At 34.8% G+C, this 8,950-nt stretch overlaps 1 pseudogene; it reads right to left on the bottom strand.

Moving 5' to 3' along the window:
* Positions 1 to 835: 835 nt before the first annotated feature.
* On the bottom strand, positions 836 to 3,820 carry LOC149251632 (1-aminocyclopropane-1-carboxylate synthase-like; annotated as a pseudogene).
* Between the last annotated feature and the right edge of the window lie 5,130 nt (positions 3,821 to 8,950).

Here is an 8,950-nt window from a genome sequence, read left to right as displayed (position 1 = left end):
CAGATCGCAGATCGTAGATCACATCCTCCAGTGTTTTCTGTTTATTTGTCCCTGACGTGATGTTGCGATGCGACCTGAGCAAGCGCAGATCGCACCTTCTGCTAAGTTGATCTCAGCCGTCCATCCATTTTGATCCAACGGCGATTATTTGTTCTGGCTTATTCATGTCACCGCCATAAGCGCCTTTTCGTCCTTTAATTGTTTTTGTGTTCCCGAAGGAGAAAGATAAAAACTAGCGCTGCGCCATTACTTCTCAACAACCTCATTAAAGAGAAGAATGACCAAAAGTGAAAAGAACCAGCCTCGTGTCATCGCAACATTTATCAGCCATGGGTTTCAACACCACCGACTCAAGAAATACAGCAAAAGATCAGATTTTGTTCATCATGAGCAGCAGATACCCCATCAACGAAGTTCACGCGGTTGGTGGATAAGTTATGACACCTTCCTGCACTTTAAAAAATGCAGACACAATTGTATAAAAATCAAGTAAGAGTGAGTTATGTAATTTTTGAAACGCACAACAGTGCTGAGATAGTGAAATTAGTTTCTGGAACTGAAGCGTTCATGTTGTAATCCCTCTATAGAGGAAGACTATTTTGTAACATTTTTTTTTTGTTATGATTAACATCCTGTATTAAAAAGAGAGGGTTGTTCTTTGTGCAATTTTTTTATTTTTTTTGTGTTTGAAATCACCAGAAATTTCCAACATTTTGCATGAGAACAATATATAACAACAAAATTTTGCGTCACTAAACATGCAGCCACAACACCACCGCGAATGTCGTCTGCGAGTGAATGTCGTCTTAGAATGAAATGCAGGAACACTGCAAGTTCAGCCTACAGCATAAATTGGGTTTACTAAAAAAGTCGTTGAATCTGATTCAGTGACTTTCACAGTATGATCGGTGGCAAAGAAGAACCTAAACCACCGAGGCTCGCTGCAGTGACAAGAAAAACCGGGAGAAACATTCAAGCCAATAACTTTTAAGGTTATCTTCCACAGTCTAATCTCCCCTTCGTGGTTACGGGATTGCAGCAGATGTCTGAAATCCACCAAGCAGAAAAAACCCGCCTTGCTATGAAGGCAATTGAGGCCAGCTACGCGTAGTCCAGAGACAAACATTTCGCGTCTTTTCCGTTACCTCTTACTATTCTCTCTAAATATTTTCTTACAAATTCCATGTCAGATAGCATTGAACCAACCAGGTGTTGTGTCTGTGAAGAAACCAACGAAAAGTTGGACATTCTGCGAACGACGGTAACGACTGAATCATTGTAAGAGTAAATGACTCTGACTCGGAAGCCCAGTAGTCCTAGGTCTTTCGACAGACTGTAAAGAATATGAACACGCTCCATCTGATAATTTTTATTGGTGCCCAAAATCTCTGCAATGCTTGTGAAATTCTTTGGAGATGAAAAGATTAATGTTCTTCTCAGACAAGATTAATGTTCGTCGCAGAAAAGATTAATGTTCTTCTAAGACACAAAACCAAGAAGCTTTCTTAGAGTGATAGCATCCATGGTTGTTCCTAATGGATTTGAAGATTTTGATATTAAACGACCCTTCACTTGTATATTTCGAGCCCTGGCTTTCTGATAGCCTCCTTCAAGTGCAGGTATAGCTATCTGAAAATCGTCATAGGCCATAGCTTCTGCAGTGTACGGGTATCATCTCTACACCTGTGCGCCATCTCAGTTCTCTATCAAAACTGCAGTCTACACCTGTGCGCCATTTAGTTGCAGCTTCATGTATAAAGCAGAAGTTAATTATGTGATTAGATTAAAATATAATTACCAAATTTCAATTTCAATTTCAATAACAGTATGAATTAAGGAATGGGAAAGATGGGAGAGTATATATTTTCAGAACACTGAAATATATTATATTTTTCAACATTTAAATTTTTTAAATAAACTAATATAATATTAAAATCAGAAACTTCTTTAAAATTGTTTTCAATAATAATTTTTGCAAATAAAATTATATGCCGGAACAACCTGTATAATTTTACATCAAAATGGCAAATTAAATATTATGAGTATTTCTATATTCATCCATGTAACGAACTATACCATAGCTTATACAATTCCCACTTAACTTGATACAAATTCTTAATTCCATATGACTGTAATTCCAGATTACCCCCGAAATTTATGTTTAAAATGTGATCAATATTAAATGTGTATAAACATTCTTCTTAAAACACACATTTATATCCTCAATTACTATTACCTATTTATCAAGCTAAATTATATTTTAATTAATAACCATTAAAATTAACATCTATTAATTTTAATTATGTATTTATATAATAAAAATTTATTCTATAATATAAATATTAATATTACAGTTTATTGCTTATTTAAATTTCCAATAAAAATTTCGTTCTATAAAAATTCAACTGAAATGTAATGGGTAACATATGCCATCCCATTGATCTTAGGAATTAATTTTATTGTGAATGTATGGATTGGTCGGTGACTAATTTCGAACTGTCGTATCAAACCCCTAAGCCAATCGAATACCCGAATTTTTTGATTTTTTTTTTCGCCAGTAAGATCGAATTTGGTAATTATGGATTGAAATATTTAATTAACAATCCTATATCATATCATCGAATTCTAGCACATACAGATTGACGGTGAATACTCCAGTGACTTTTTGAAACGCAGGAACCTTATTCCGTGGGAACAGTTATTGGTAGTTATTAGTATTTAGAAAGTGTTTTGGAATTTAGAAATGGCGCAAGTTATATTTTAAAATATTTTTAAAATTCGCAATTTAGTTTAGTTACGTTATCTGTAATTTAGTTAAGTTCAGTGGATAGGAGTAAGGGGAAAAACTGATTACAATTGACCTCTCTCGGCAGTCCCATCAATTCTGGAATAAAAGATTGACTTCAGCTCACCTCACTCTTGGCGGTCCCATCCATTCCGGAATATTTATCAAATCCTCAATTCAGTAGAGTTTAGAGTAGTCAGAAAGTTAGTTTCCTTCCTTAACAGCCGACTTACCAACTTTTTAGACCGTCTACTAAGTGATGCTTCAGAATTGGAAAGACCAGAGTGAAGTAAGATATCTGAGCAAGGTAACGTCGATTAGTTGACGCAGCTTGCCATTGCTAAAATCAGTTTCATTGACCGTAATGGAAATGAGTTTACCCCGAGGTAGTATGGCGGTGGTACTAGAAAGGCTTCTCCAGGATCAGCCAGACAGAATGTGAGCACCTCGTGGACTGCAGTTGCTCCTGCAGTGAGAACAATTCTATCTCTTTCAAACTTCGCTTTTCTTCCTCCGACTTCTTCCATAAACATGGCAATTGCCTGCGTCAACCATTCAACATTGTCAGTCATTTAATCCCATCCAAAGACGCTTAAATAAATTACAGTTTTGGTATACAATATTCAAGTTGTTAGAGAACACGTCAAGTTTGTAAGTTACAGTTTTCAACCTTTGGGAGGCCATGGTAATCTCGATAAAGAGCGATTGGCTTAAAGCTTGACAAGCCCTCCTCGGCACAAATCGATGCCATTGGATGCGCAAGTAGCCAGCTTTCCAGCATGTCGAATGACAGCTTCAAGTAATATCATCCAATTCGAAGTACATTTAATTGCTTTCCAAAACATTATGATAGAATATGAATAAATATGTTATGTTGTCTACCTACCTCGCTGCCAAACCCATTTGGATGATTCCCGAAGGGTTATTTATCGGATGGTAGGGATTAGCATCATACTCCTTCCAGCGGCCAAAATATGGAGAAAGGCGCGCTACTTTTGCAGGCAATCCTTTAGTAGCGTCTTGTTCCTGCTGCATTGTTGGGCCGTCCCCAATAATCAGATTTTGAGATATTTTGCAAAATTTGCAATTTGCATTGACTTTCCTAATAATCAGATTTTGAGATATTTTGGAAAATTTGCAATTTGCTTAAAGTTACTTCTTAATACGACACACTAAGATCTCTGGCCAGGCCAAAGAACAATAGGAATTTTTTATGCTAAACATCACTGATTTCATTTATATCTCTATCCAAGTTGGAATTTTAAATTTGTTTAGCTTGTGAAATTAAAGTTTGATAATGGTTATTTGTTTTTCACTTCCGTTTAAGTTTTATAGATAAATATAAGTGTCAAATAATTTTCGATAAAATTTCTAAATTACAATATTATATACATTCATACATAACTTAATATAATTGTAAGTTTGTAATTAACCTAACATCATTGTGATTAAGTAAAAGAAATCTATTTTATTTAGAATTCACCACTATTTTGATCTTAAAATTTTTCTAAATTCCAACCTTACAATATCATTAAAAAAACTTCAAAATTCTACATTCAAAATCTACACTAAAAAAACCATATGAGTTTTTTTTATTATATATAATTCTAACATTATAAATATAAATTTAACATCGGTTAATGAGAAATTTAAATACACAGATAAAAGAACAAACCACTATAACAGAAGCCGGTTTTCTTTTAAAAAAATAACTTACAATTTTTTCGATAAGAATATAAACTTACATTTTTCTTAAAAAAAAACTTGCATTTTTCTCGATAAGAATAAAGGTTTTTCCCTTTTGACTTCTAACATTTCAACCATTATAAAGTGAAATCTTCCTCCATCCAACCTACAGTATGAATTTAGATCAACAAGCAGTGAAGCAGCTGGTGCCAGGATCGTTGGCGGAAGATCAGTAAGAATTCTTCATGCCAAACATCATTGACTTCATTTATAAAAGATATTTTCTCTCTCCAGAATTGGAATTTTAAATTTGTGTTCTTTTTGAAGTCAAAATGTGATGATTATTTGTTTTTGTTTTCATCTTAAAAACTTTATACAAATATAAATGTATTCGTGTGGAATTATTTCCGCTTCAGGTAGCAGCATCCCATATAATAACTTAATATAACTCTGATTAAGTAAAAGGCTTTCGAGCTCCACTCCTTTGAACATAAAAATTTCCAAATCTTGGGACCCCAATAACATTAAGCAACACACATGAGAAACTAATTAAATATAAAAGAACTCCACAAAAAAATTCCAAAGCTTGTGGCCCACGATAGCATTAAGAATCCACGGAAAATGAAACATGAGAAACTAATTAAATATAAAGGAACTCCACTGAAAATGTAACATGAGAAAGTAATTAAATATAGTTCAATATCTGCTAATGAGAAATTAAACGATAAACAAAAGCAGAAACCAGTGTTAACAAAACTTTAAAGTTTCGACAGAACGTTTGGTGTAACATTTTTCTTGATCACCAAGAAGCCATTTTCTTTAAAAGCATTAAGATGTAGCATTTTTCTTGATAACTATTTTAAATTATCGAAAAGAAAAGCTTGCCCTTCTAATTGAGTTGTAAAGCCATTTTAGTTTATCAACTGCCCTTTGAACAATTATAAAGCGTTATTTTCCTCCATCCGCGTTACAGGGTGAATATAGGTCAACCAGGAGTAAAGTTCGTGCGATAGGATTAATCGACCGCACCAGGATCTGTGGCGGAATTTCACCACTAGGAATTCTGCAAGCCAACAGCCATTGACTCGTTGAATAGTTAATGTAATGAACATTTAAACGGTCATGAATTCATTCGGCTAAACGTCATTAATCTCGTTGACCTTTTAATATGGCGAACCGTGAAACTATCATGTACAGACTTGTGCATGTAATGGACAGTGACTTGTGCATGTACGTGGGAATTGCATAAAAAAAATGAAAAGTCAAATGCTGCAAGGTTGACACTCTACAGGACACTTCCAAGTGAAAAAGATGAAGTTTACTCAGATGGGGCAATTTCTATTTCATCGCCTTGATGCTATCTCGATGAGCGTGCTTTCACTGAAAAGGGATAGTTAAATCCCTGTATGTCAAGCGGCATTAACTATTCTATAGGCGATGAAATAGGAATTGCCCTCCAATGGGAGTTATCTAGAACGGTGTGAAGATGTGAAAAGATCGACTTTGTTGTTATGTCGTAAAACATTTTTATTTTATTAAAGTAAATGGTGGAAAAAGTATGGTGGGCAATTTTTTATTTTATTTTTAAAGTTTATTTTATTCTCAATATTTAGTAAGAATTTATTTAGGGGGACATCTTTTTATTAAAAGAACATTGATCATAATATTTTGATTTGGATTTATTTTATTTCATTTTTAAATTTTTATTTTATTCTCAATGTTTAATAATAATTTATTTAGGGGTACATCTTTTTATTAAAAAACATTGACCATAATATTTTAATTTGGATTTTTTTTGAATTTTTATCTTTTATTTTTTTATTAATAAAAAAATTAGTAATAAAAATTTAAATGATATACTCTTTTATAGTATTTTTTTTTCAAATGAAAAAATTAAATGACATAAAAGCTTATAATTAGAAAAATAGGATTTTTTTATTTGAAATCTTTCTTAAAAAGTTATTACAAAAAGTTTATAACTATATATATAGTGTTTTTTCCTTTCTTAAGTTTGGTAGATCTAATTTTTTCATTAATTTTTTCATTAATATAAAGCAATATAAATCAATATAAGTCTCTCTATCGAAGCAATATAAGTTTTAGTTTCCTGTTCACTTCCATATTCTAGAGTTCTACATACACGTGTAAATGCATAAACAACTTTAAAAGCTAGCCGAATATATAAAACAACTATCATAAAGTAGGCATGTTAATCATGTTGCTCAACTTACGCTGATTCCACTAGTGCTGGATCTTTGGCATTCGTTTGAGGCAACTCCTTCTGAATCGAGATGCCTGGCAGGTGCTTCTCAATTTGACCAAGGCATATGCATTATTTGTGAATTTGAAATTGTGCCTTATGAAATTCGTGCTTGTAGTTTGGCATTCACTGAACCATGACTATCATGCTTACCGAGATCTTCTCCATCACCTTTCCCAACAGGCTTTTCATGAGCCAGTAGAAGTAAAGGGTCTATTTGAACTGCATGATTCTCCCTCTTCTATTTCTAGTATCTGGGACAAGGACTTTCCAATCCTCCAACTTTGTATCATTCTCACTCTCGTGCTTCACTTTCGCCTCCCATTCCTCTAACAATTTTCAAACTTCTTCATTGGTTTCGTCCCAGTAGGCAGTTGCCACTTCACTCGTTAAAGGTTCAACAAACTTCCGACCTTGTCAGCCACTCGAAGAACCACGTTTCGTGTTGTGCTTGTCCTCTCGAGGCCTCTTACGTCAACCTCAGGTCTTTTCAAGTCGAGCCATGATCTCACTGACCAAGTACTTTCCAATGCGACAAACTGTAACATGTTCGGTCCTGGAAATTCCTTGTGTAGCAGTGGGTTTCCCACGCACCTACTCTTCATAAAAAACATTCAATTGACCAGTTAAATTTCAATGTGTTACAACATAATTCATGTATACGGGCGTCAGGTGGTAGGACTGTGTCGCTCCATCCCCCCAACTTCATACCCTCCTCTAATGTTTGTAGTAGCATGCCCCTCATGGTCACAAGCGGGTTCTATAGAGATGACCTGCCCATACCATGTACAAGTAGTTCCAAGTCCTAATAAAAGCCCACGCCCCTTAACATCACTCATGCATGCAATATCTTCCTAGTCCCCGTTGTAGAGACCCAACTGCCTTCTCGCCATTGGCCCAACCTAGTTGACAGGCCCTTTTCTACCATCCCAACAAGAAAAATGGGAGCCCAACATAGGCAAAAAGTCATCCATTAGCCCCATAGCACCACCATTGCCAACCCTCCTTTGCATTCTTCCATAGCGAGTCTCAATTCCATGCCAGGTTTCATGCCCATGGCAATTTTCCTCCTTCTCCCCATTCCCAAGTCCCCACAAACCCCCCTTCAGCTTTGCATGTTCATAAGATAGAGGTTTCCTCCCAGAATGCGGGTGTACAGGGAGACATAATCCCCATATCCCAACCCCTCGGCTTCTCCAACGATGCAACTACATGCTCCTGCTCTAAGTTCCCTACCTAGAGCCATCATAATTCCCATACCAAATAAGAGTATCTCATATCATCATGAGATGATAAGGATGTTTGATGACTGCCAAAGACACAATAGGACTATCACCACTAGTCTACACCCCCAACCCCTAACATCCTTACATTCCTTCCCCAAAATTATTTCCCTCTCCCTGAGACAAAACAGAAACATGACAACATAATGAGATGAGAGAGATGACCAATAACATACCTAGTTTCCTTTGCTTGCAGACAATGGAGTTCTTTCTACTCCTAGAGGCACTGAATCAGTCTACCACTCCAATCTCCTTGCACTTGGTCATTCTAGTGCTCACTGCACTTCTCTTGAGGGTGATTACAAACTAAAACTCTTCCCCTCCTCTCGCTTCCACCTTTCCTTCATGAACTTTCCATCATCATGCAAAGGACTATCGCACCCTTCACCTCGAACATGTGGGGGGCATTGGTTCTCTACCACACAGTACCAACCATTATCATCACCTTAATGAGGTGATTCATCGGCTTGCACCCCAATCGGGGGGACAAATATGATTTTTTTATTTGAAATCTTTATTAAAGAATTATTACATCGACGCAAAAAATTTTTAATGTTACACTTTCAGTTTACCCATCGAAATTTAAATGGTGGATTTTTTTATGGACTAGGTTGTAACTTTTTGAAACGTGGATAGTGAACTGCGGAAAATGTTATACCATTTCAGTTTCCTTTTACTTTAAATTTGTATTGACCTAATTAGGTATATAAATAAAAAGAAGTATAACATTCTTTTATTTAAATTTTTTATGAATTATATATATATATATATATATATATATATATATATATATAAAAGTAAAACAAGTATAATGCTTTTATTATAAAAGAATTGGTACGATATTTTTATTTAGAAATATATTTTTTATTTAATACGATTGAACAAATATTAATGTTAATTATTTCTTTAAATTGAATAGGTGAATTAATAAAAAAT

This window comes from Pinus tabuliformis, chromosome 7, assembly GCF_031772625.1.
Source record: "Pinus tabuliformis cultivar Carrire ecotype Pingquan chromosome 7, CPIR1, whole genome shotgun sequence".
Taxonomy (NCBI): domain Eukaryota; kingdom Viridiplantae; phylum Streptophyta; class Pinopsida; order Pinales; family Pinaceae; genus Pinus; species Pinus tabuliformis.
This window is presented reverse-complemented; position numbering and strand designations above follow the sequence as displayed.